The sequence below is a fragment of the Pituophis catenifer genome, unplaced genomic scaffold, assembly GCF_029215685.1.
Source record: "Pituophis catenifer annectens isolate HBS135680 unplaced genomic scaffold, rPitCat1.0.hap2 SCAF_9, whole genome shotgun sequence".
Lineage (NCBI taxonomy): Eukaryota > Metazoa > Chordata > Lepidosauria > Squamata > Colubridae > Pituophis > Pituophis catenifer.
The window spans coordinates 10837441-10848649 of NW_027256889.1; positions in this window are offsets into that span (position 1 = coordinate 10837441).

Here is an 11209-nt window from a genome sequence, read left to right on the forward strand (position 1 = left end):
CCTGATGTACAAGGAGAGGCAGAGCCTGGGGGGGGCAGAGTCAAGAGAGGAATCAGTCTGGAGTCCTTACGTTCCCACAAGCAATCTAAATTCAACCCTTTTTGAATACTTGTTACCTCTTATCTAGCGCCAATTTGGTGCTGACCGTAAGTTGACTAGATTCTTGTGTACAGGCAAGAGCAATAAATCAGCTTAACTGAAATTTAATGTGTGGTCCTGATTCACACCTGACACCGAACATCAAAAGCTTGTCCACACCTGTCCTAGAGGTGTTTCGGCACTATAATGTGTAAAGTAGTGTGTGATACATTGAGAAGGGGCATTTTACAAACTACTGTAGGAAGTTAGCACCCACCCCTCTCCTAGGAAAATGAGATATTTTAGGAAATAGTTTATAGTTTATTGGATTTCTATACCGCCCTTCTCCCAGGCGACTCAGGGCAGAATATCTCCCCTAAAAGGGAGGCAGAATATTTCCCCTAAAAGGGAGGCAGAAACTCAGCGCCCTCCGCCCGCCCCCACCTTTGTCAATGGGCCATTAAGGCCTGAGCCAGTCTATTCTACATAACAAAGATCTACCTTCTTCAGGCAGAGCCATAGTAGGAATTGCCCAAAGCCCTTTCATTACATCATCACCCAGCAAGAGTCAACCAAGCCTGGGACTCAAAAGACAACCTACAAAGTGACCCCTGCATGGCCCCATGGGAGTCTGACAACCAATCAGAACACAAGCTCAAATTCAAAGCCCAACAAAGGGTATAAAACCCAGGCACTCTCAGCATCTCTTCCCTTTTTTCTGCCCAGGATCTCAAGCCATATGACCCTGTTCATCAATAAACCTTTCCAAGCAACTTCCATGTTTTCAGTGTCTTTCTCCCCACTTGGAACTGTACCCAGATGGACATTTCTTCCAACACTATAATGCCAGCTTTTCCTCAAAGCATTCTCTTGAAGGCTTAATATAGCTGCTACACAGTCTCCTTAATGGGTATCCATGTGTGGGTGGTGGCCCAGCTTCATTAATGATTCCAGTGCAAATGTCGCCTATTTAAGTCTGAACACTTCAGATGAAAAAAAAAAGCTTGCAAGGCAATGGGATGCTTAATCTGGCAATTATCTTTCCAGATGTGAGAACTTGTCCTTTTAGATAGGTTCGGGTTGACGTTTAATTCCCATGTTCTCCAATGCTAAAAACAGGTTATATCGTATGTGGGGAAAGAATCATTTTATAAGCTCAATATTGATACAAAACGAAGAAAGCTTAAAAATCTGACTTGTGGTACAATCCTCTCACAGATTAATTCAAAACATCCTGTGCACAGCCTAGTAAATACATTTCCTGTCATCAAGGATTGGATGTTGGTGCAATCAGATTACTCTGATCCAAGTGCAGGGGTCTGCAACCTTAAGCATTCAAAGAGCCATTTGGACCCATTTCCCACAGAAAAGAAAATACCGGGAGCCACAAAACTTGGGTGGGCGTGGCCAACTCGATGTCACTCACTTCCACCAGTCACATGACCCCCCAGCCACGCCTACTCAGCCGGTCATTAGGGCAGAAAACCAGTTATTAAAAAACACCAACCCTTTTGACATATCTCTGTCTCCCCTCCCTCCCTCCCTCCCTCTCCCCCTCTCTGTATCTCTCTGTTTTTGCCCTGGCTGCTTCTCCATCCCCTGTCGCCCTTACCTTCTCAGGCCAGGCAAGGAGGGGAGGGCGAGGGGCGGGGCCAGCCAGTGGTGAGATCACCTGACAGGGAGCCACAGCAGAAGGCCCAAAGAGCCACATGTGGCTCCAGAGCCGCAGGTTGCTGATCCATGTCCAAGTGTGAAAAAGAGTTAGCAGCAGTCTTAGGATAACCTTAGGACAGGGGTGTCAAACTCAAGGCCCGGGGGCCAGATCTGACCTATGAGCAACTTAGATTTGGCCCACAGGGCCTCCCTGGAAACAGTGGACCGGCCTGTGGTGCTTCTGCCAGCTAAAACGTTTTCACTGGCAGAAGGTTGCAGGAGTCCGTGGCAGCCAAAAACAAAGCCCCCAACACGAGTGATGTCAAGTTAGCCACACCCACCCTGGCCACGCCCACTCTATCCCTCCCCTCCCCCATCAAACACAATCTTGATGCAGCCCTCAATGAAACTGAGTTTGACACCCCTGCCTTAGGATAATCATCTCACTTACAAAGCTTAATGTAACTCCAGCATTAATTTGGCTTTTATCATGCTATAGCTGACTAAGAGAGAAGGAAGGTGAAAAATCAGAGATGAAAAACCACCCGGTCAGCAGGAATCCTGCTTTTTGTCTCCACCACTGTAGGGGTCCTTCGATCGAAAAGAACGCTTCTCCGAAGCTTCAGGAAGTCCTACAACAGGGATATCCAACCTTGGCAACTTTTTTTATTTTATTGTCATTGTTTTAACTGGGTTTTAATTACGTTACCTTTTATTATTGTATGTTTTAACCTTTGTTCGCCGCCCTGAGTCCTTAGGGAGAAGGGCGGCATATAAATTTTTGGAAATAAATAAAATAAATAAATAAATAAAATCTGTGGACTTCAACTCCCAGGATTCCCTAGCCATCATGGCTGGCCAGAGAATTCTGGAAATTGAACTCCACAAGTCTTAATGTTGCCAAGGTAGAAGATTTCTGCCCTGAAATGTGCTTTTTGCATGCCTGAAAGTAAATAAACACAGCTGTATTTTAAAGCAAAAAATGAATAACACACTAATTTAAATCAACTTCTCCAGCCTTGGAGAATTTTTTTTTAAATCTCCCTCACTGCCCCAGTGTTTAATGGTTTAAGGCCTATAAACATTTGTTTTCCTTTTATCCCCTTTCGTTCTTCCCATGATCAATTCATAAACCTTCACATGTATCCACTCGCTCAGGAGCCAGCATAGAAAAAGGCAGGAAGGTTGCGGAGATTAGTGGCACATTAGCACAACAGCTGTATTCGTGCACGCAAAAAGATGCTACACACATACCTTAAGTGTTTTGCAGGGGTTTCACTGATTTCTAAATAAAAAGAAAATAGCCTATTTCCTTCCCCAGAATCTTACATTTCGAAATGCAGATTTTATTTACAATATGGTGATTTTGCTGCCTCATCTGGTTAAGTTTTTAAATTCTTGAACTAATAGAATGTATGCAGGAATGAGAAATTATGTTTGGGGGGGAAAAGAAGCATTCCTAAAATCCATGGCTCTCCTAACCACCCTTTGCTGGGTCCCATCTTTTAATATGCTAGAGGGCAGAGCAAAAATCTACTCAGTGGATTAGATAAGAAAAATTCACACCCTTTTGTGTTCAAAGCCAGCTAACCTAAACCACCTTGTGGTAGCTGCTTCAAAGCTTGCTGCCAGTGCATTATTCCTTCCTTTGCTAACTCAGCACAGAGTATGGGTTCTTTGCACGCTTCCCACCCTGATATATATAACCCATTTAATTCCTGAAGAGCTCTTAGATTCAGCCTCATCCTTTTAGTTAATAGCCCATTTCCCCTTAAGTATTCACAGTATAATATAACCCAGACTCCATCAACCAAGGACTTTCTAAGCTCATGAATGAAATGGATAGAAATTCCCAGCTGACTTGGTATTGATCAGCATCCTCCCCCATCCCAATTCAGAAAGTGCTAAATCCTGAAAATCCAATTCTCAAGCTTCCATGTAATTTTTGTACCTTTTTAAAGCTGTGATGGCAAACCTATGGCATGCGTGCCCGAGGTGGCACGTAGAGCCATCTTTCCAGGCATGCAAGCTGTTGCCCAACTTACCTGCAGCTGCGCAGGCACGCGCGCCCCAACTGGTGTTCGGGTCTCTGGTGTGCATGTATGCAATTCCAGAGACCCAGCTGGTCTTCGGAGCTCTCCTGTGCATGTGCGCATGAGTACCTGCGCACAGCATGTGCATGCGTAGATGGTGTTTGTGTACATGCATTGCACGCATGAAAATCGTGCGCATGTGCAAGTGGTTTAATTGCGCATGCAGCATACGGGGGAGCCATGCAAAAGCCACACACATGCAACTGCATCCACAGCGCACAGAGGAGCTGTGCAAAAGCCACACGCATGCGCCAATAGTGTAGTTGTGCCCACAGCGCACAGGGGGGCACGCAAAAGCCATGCGCATGTGCAGATAGTGTGGATGCACGCGCAGAGCCCAGGGGAGGAGCCACGCATAAGCGAAGCGCGTACCTGTTTGGCACTCAGTGAGTAAAAGATTCGCCACCACTGTTTTAGAGGTTCTTTGCTTTAGGAAAAAAACCCCACCAAGATTCTCTGTTCCCCTTTGGTTCATTCTAGAGCAAGGGTGTCAAACTCGGGGTATCACGTCGTCACATAACATGTCATGACTTTTCCCCCTTTGCTAAAAGGGGTGGACATGGCCAGTATGCGAGTTTGATACCCCTGTTCTAGAGCAAGCGTGTTCAACCCTAGCAATTTTAAGACTTGTGGACTTCAACTCCCAGAATTCTTCATGCAGGCTGAGGAATTCTGGGAGTTGAAGTCCACAGGTCTTAAAAGTTGCCCAGGTTGGACACCCCTGGTTTAGAGAAACCCCAGATTTAAATAGTTTCACTTAATACGAGGGATGAGAAGCATACCTCACTAGTATGAAGTAAGAATACGGAAAATCTCAGCATTTGGCTTGAGCTATTAGAAGATGGTTTGGCTCAAGAGGCAGTGTGGAGGGTTGTCAGCCTTGCCAGAGTTGAAGACAGCACCAAGACACCATGTTGTTGTTGTTGTTTGTTGCGAAATCGTGTCCAACCCATTGCGACCCCATGGACAACGTTCCTCCAGACTTTCCTGTCCTCTACCATCCTCTGGAGACCATTTAAGCTCACGCCTACTGCTTCAGTGACTCCATCCAGCCACTTCGTTCTCTATCGTCCTCTTTTTCTTTTGCCCTCCATCTTTTCCAGCATTAGGCTCTTCTCCAGTAGGTCCTTCCTTCTTATTAGGTGGCCAAAATATTTGAGTTTCATCTTCAGGATCTGGCCTTCTAAAGAGCAGTTAGGGTTGATCTCCTCTAGGACTGACCGCTTTGATTGCCTTGCAGTCCAAGGGACTCGCAGGATAATTCTCCAGCACCAGAGTTCAAAGGCCTCAGTTCTTTGGCGCTCAGCCTTCCTTATGGTCCAAATTTCACAGCCATACATTGCAACTGGGAACACCATAGCCTTGACTATACACACTTTTGTTGGCAGGGTGATGTCTCTGCTTTTTAGTAAGCTGTCTAGATTTGCCATAGCTTTCCTCCCCAGGAACAAGCATCTTTTAATTTCTTGGCTGCAGTCCCCATCTGTGGTGATCTTGGAGCCCATGAAAATAAAATTTGTCACTACCTCCATTTCTTCCCCATCTATTTGCCAGGAATTGAGAGGGCCGGATGCCATGATCAGTATGACGTGATCAGTATGACACCATACTGGGGAACATTTCCCACATATCCCATGGTTATTTTAAGCAGTCCTAAATCTAAACCCATCACTAGTACCATGGATTTCCTTAAGCACTGTTTAAGCATCGAATTAATTGCATGTAATTATGATATGGATCTTTTCCCCAATTAATTGGTGGAAAATTGGTGAAAATTGGTGGTCAGGTGTAACTGATTTTAATCATTATATCGAACGAGTATTTCTCAATCTTGGCAATTTTAACGGGCTTCAGTTTTCAGAATTCCCCAACCAGCATGCTCTGGGGAATTCTGGGAATTAAAGTCCAAACCTCTTAAAGTAGCCAAGGGTGAGAAACACTGATAAAGGTTGTTTCTTTCACTGTTTAATACTATTAAATCTTTTCCCCTCACCCCTGTGGTTTTCCTTTTGTCTTGTTTTGTAAATTTCACCAGGAAAGAAAAAACAAAGGTCGAGGGGGTGGGGGGAAAGGTTCCCATTTTGGTTATCAAACCACAAATCACTTTAAAATTTTCATTGGTTCTTTCAATTTGTATGGCTGTGCATCTCAGTGAATGACTCTGGGTGGCGAACCATCTTAAAATAAGCCATTTTCTATCATAAATACAAAAATGAAAAGACACAACAGCCAAGGAGACTGTCACAATCAGTGGTTGTTAGCACAAACAGGAAAGGGGCCCCGTCACACACTCAAGGCCTCAGGCCCAGAACCAGGTCTTCAAGGAGGGCCTTCTGAAAGGCCAAGATTTCTAATTTCTACAGGGAGAATGTTCCCCCAATCTCATTTCAAATTAGCAGAGCCCTCTGCCACTTTGGGGTTTCTACTGGATACATCAACTGCAAAAAAATCCTGTAGATGCATACGCAGAAAAACGAAGAGATGGAATCTAGAATTAGAAGGATATTTATAAGTAAACTCATTCAGCATAGCAGCCAACTGACTTTTTTCAATCTCCTTTTTTCAATTTGTTGAATATTCTCTCACTCAACAAATTGCATGGAAATAGCGCCCTCTCCTAGTAAGAGACAGTTATTTCATTCACTAACAGTTCTGGTTTAAATTGAATTGAAACATGACTTATTTTCCTTTGGGCTCCAAATGTCCAACCCAATTCATAATAAGACAAGAGTTCCTGTGTGCCTAATTTATTGCCCTGCATGCAAACAGAAAATGATCTATAGATAATCCAAGCAAACTACTTCTTCAATAAAACAGATGGTCATTTTTTTTTCTTCCCGCCAGAACTGAACATGCAGAAAAATCCTTCTCCTACACACCAACGGGGTGAGCCAGATCCAGCCAATTTGTTCAATCGTAATTAAATTTAATGCGAATGGAACCAGATGTATTGGGGGGTTTTTTTGTCTTGACCTTGACTGCTTCTTTGGTCTGGCAACTCTGGCTTCTGGGAGGATAAATCTGCCGTGCTGTCATCTCGAGATCAAACATGTCCCTTGTCTCAAAATAAGTCACACATCTCTAACCTTGGACATGCTAAGGTTGTTTTCAGACTTCTTAAGTGGAAACAGTTGTCTGTGCTGACTCTGCCTCATCCTGAAATGCTGATTTCAAGTCTTCTGGGTCTCTGTTATGTCGGGAATCAAATATTTTTCCTTCCGACTGAAGATTTGCTGATGTACAGTAAGTCCTTGTTCAGTAACTGTCTTCTTGTACACCGCCCTGAGTCCTCAGGGAGAAGGGCGGTATATAAATTGGAAATTAAATTAAATTAAATTAAATTCTTTAGCGACTGCTTGCAGTTACTTTGCTACCGATCCTCACATTTACGACCTTTGCACGTTTGTAAAGGAAAGGAAAGCTGAAGGAAGATTGCAAGCACCGTTGGGGTTTCACTTAGCAGCCACTTTGCTTAAAGACCAAGTTGCCAGTCCCAGTTGTGTGGTCGCTAAACAAGGACTTACTGGTACCAGTAGATGGGCTCCAGTATCAATGCTGGATTTAATATGTCATTGGTTTTAAAACAGAGGGTGGGGCAAAAGAGCACAATCAGCATTGTACTGTGTGCTCTGCACCATTTCAGCATCCATCCTGCTTTCTCTCTCTCTCTCTCTCTCTCTCTCTCTCTCTCTCTCTCTCTCTCTCTCTCTCACACACACACACACACACACACACACACACACAGAAAGAGAGAGAGCTTGTATCACACCAGTGCAGTGCTGCCTTCATCATTTTGATGGCAGAAACCAAAACTTTGGGTACACAATGTTGCATATTTGTAAAAAAAGAAAAAAAACTAAATAAAACAGGAAACTACATTAGGAAATTAAATTTCCAGAAGGAAATCTCTAAATCTCTCATTTTTTGTCTGGAAGTTGTCAGCAGCCATAAAGGAAGTGAGATCTGACCTTGGGGAAAGTATGAAAGGGTTGTTAAGTGGGAGAAGGAACAAACCATTAAGAAGGGATTTGGAGAAGAGATTATAGCAGAGTTTGTCCAACCTTGCCAACTTTAAGCAATAGTAACAGTCAGGGGTGGGCTTCAAAAATTTTAGCAAGGGGTTCTCTGCCTGGTTGCTGGGCGGGGGTGGCCATGGTGGGCGTGGCCTAGTCGGCCTCCTGCATCACGGGGGGGCGGAGATTTTCCTCAAGCCTCCGGGAGGGCGAAAACAGCCTCCCCAGGCTCCGGAGGCCTCTGGAGGCCAGAAATGGGCCCTTCCTGAACTTCCAGTAGGCCCGTTTTTTGCCCTCCCCGAGCCTCCGTGCACACCCAGAACTTACCTGCATTCAAAACGGGCCGCATGGGGACTCCCGGGAGGGGTGGGGTGGGGTGGGGTGGGCCAGCCAGGAGTGGGATTTGGGGAGTCTCCGAACTGCACAGAATCTTAGCTAGAGATTCTCCCAAACCCCTGCGAACCTCCAGCAGCCCACCCCTGGTAACAGTACTTAGACTTGTATACCAGTTCATAAGGCTTTACAGCCCAGTCTAAACAGTTTACAGAGTCAGCATATTGCCCCCAACAATCTTGGACCTCATTTTCCCGACCATGGAAGGATGAAAGGCTGAGACAACCTTGAGCCAATCAGAATCGAACTCCAGGCAGTAGGCAGAGTCAGTCTGCACTACTACATTCTAACCACTGTGTCACCATGGCTCCAGCTGGAATTCTGGGAATTGAAGTCCACAAATCTTAAAGTTGCCAAGGTTGGACACCCCCTGCTTTATAAGTCCTGAGAAAAAGAGAAAAAGAGGATGTGAGGTATATACTCAAAAATTACAACTTGGTTTTGTTTAGTATCAGATGGGATAGAGAGAAATTGGGAGACATTTTCGGGATCCTTTAGAATAATAGTGTTCATGTGGGGGTGACTTTATGTTAGTTTTTGATTCCTGTGGTTGCCTGGACTAGTCACTGCAGTTTTCCTAACAAAATGTGAGAAGTGGTTTTGCCATTGTCTCTTTTCTAGGGCTGAGAGAGAGTGACTGGCCCAAGGTCATCCAACTGGCTTCCTGTCGAAGGCAAAATTAGAACCCAGGGTCTCTACTCCGATCCCTTAATCCCTACACCAAACTGGCTCTCGGTAGCATTCCTGACATTCTTACATGCCTGTTCCTTGACTGTTCAGCCAGAAAGGTTAGCAGCATGTACCAAATAATTGAAATAACATTTGGATTTCTGCTGTTGGAGTGGAGGGAAAGCATCAAGATTGATTTTTAAAAAAACCAATTATTTTTCATGCTGCCTATTTTGTTGGGGCCTTGACAGCCCAGATCCAACACGTGAAAAGGTAGAGAAATCATTTCCAAACAGGACCGTTCACATTGCATTTTTTAAAAAACAAAATATTTCCATATAGAGAATTGACAATGCTCAGAAAAAAAACATGATCTGCTTTAGACTGCATGCATTACCATTTTATCCAGGATTAAACAACAGGTTTAATAGAGACACATAGAAGCACATCTGCCTTGTTTGGAAAGCTTATAACAGTTACACCAGCCTAAACCAGAAAGCAAAAGTTGAGGATTTGTTTTTGAGTTGTATGCCAATGATGGGAGACAGATGCAAAAATGGGTGTGGATGATATTGTCAGTGTCCTTCTATCCATCTAGTCCTGTAGATGAAACCAGAGATCACAGGATCCTGACCCATGTTAAAAGGTTCCTTATATACAGAATAGCTGTTTAAATGGCCATGGCTGGATGTCAGGGGTGGGCTGCTGGGGTTCGGGAAAACCTCTAGCTAAGATTCTGGGCAGTTCGGAGAACTCCCAAATCCCACTCCTGGCTGGCCCTGCCCACCCCTCCCCTCCCAGGAGTCCCCACACAGCCCATTTTGGATGCAGGTAAGTGCAGGGCGCATGCGGAGGCTCGGGGAGGGCAAAAAACAGGCCTACTGGAAGTTTGGGAAAGCCAGAAATGGGCCTGTTTCTGGCCTCCAGAGGGCCTCTGGAGCCTGGGGAGGCCATTTTCGCTCTCCCGGAGGCTCGAGGAAACCCTCCAGAGCCCAGAGAAGGCAAAAACACCCCCTCCCGAGTACCCACTGTGGTGCAGGAGGCCAACTAGGCCACACCCACCATGGCCACGCCCACCCAGCAACCGAGCAGAGAACCCCTTGCTACAATTTTTGAAGCCCACCCCTGCTGGATGTGTTAAACTAATCTCAGAAGCTAAGTATGTAGAGTCAGTCTTAATTCCTACTGACCGGGGGATTCCAGCCTGGAAGCTACATTGGAAAAGAAAATTTAGAATTTAAAAACAAAACAAAGCATAACCAAAGGAGACAATGGGAATTCTATACCAGTGCATGCTCACTGCACAGGTGAGAATAATTCAGGTGTGGCTTGTCTCTAATTTGCAGAATTACTTGAAGCCTAGCTGGTCTATTCAGATTCTCTCTAACTGATTGATATTCTAAAACAGAGGCAGGCAATGTTTTGGTAATTAAGACTCGCCTCCAGGTGAGATGGGCATCATATAGGTTGAATGAATGAATGAATGAATGAATGAATGAATATGAATATGAATATGAATATGAATATGGCCATGGTTAGTCCTAAACTGTTATACGGATGAAACCACTTCACACGAGACAAGAACTGTTGCTGTTTTTTACTTGAGATGTCCCTCTGCAAATCCAAGATGGCCAGGTACAATGCTTTCATTTTTCAGTACAAGTAGTCCTTGACTTACGACCACAACAGAGTCCAAAATGTCTGTTGCTAGACAGTGGTTAACTGTCTAACATGAGACAGTGATTACAATCCTTCTTGCCAGACTTATTAAAGTGAATCACTGCCGTTGTTAATAGATTGTGACTCCAAGAACACTGCAACCGTCATAAATACATGCCAGTTGCCAAGCGTCCGAATTTTGATCACGTGACCATGGGAATGCAGTAATAGTCGTAAGTGTGAAGAATGGTCATAAGGAGGGGTGAAATTCAGCAGGTTCTGACAGGTTCTGGAGAACCGGTAGCGGAAATTTTGAGTAGTTCAGAGAACTGGCAAATACCACCTCTGGCTGGCCCCAGAGTGGGGTGGGAATGGAGATTTTGCAGTATCTTTCCCCCAGGAGTGAGGTGGGAATGGAGATTTTGCAATATCCTTTCCCTACCACACCCACCAAGCCACACCACGCCCACCAAGCCACGCCCACAGAACTGGTAGTAAAAAAAAAAAATAATTCCACCACTGGTCATAAGTCACTTTTTTTCAGTGTCATTATAACTTCCAAATGGTCACTAAACAAATGGTTAAAAGTCAAGTACTAACTCTACTCATGATTTGAGGGTCAGAGGAAGGACGAATGACTTCTGATCTGGC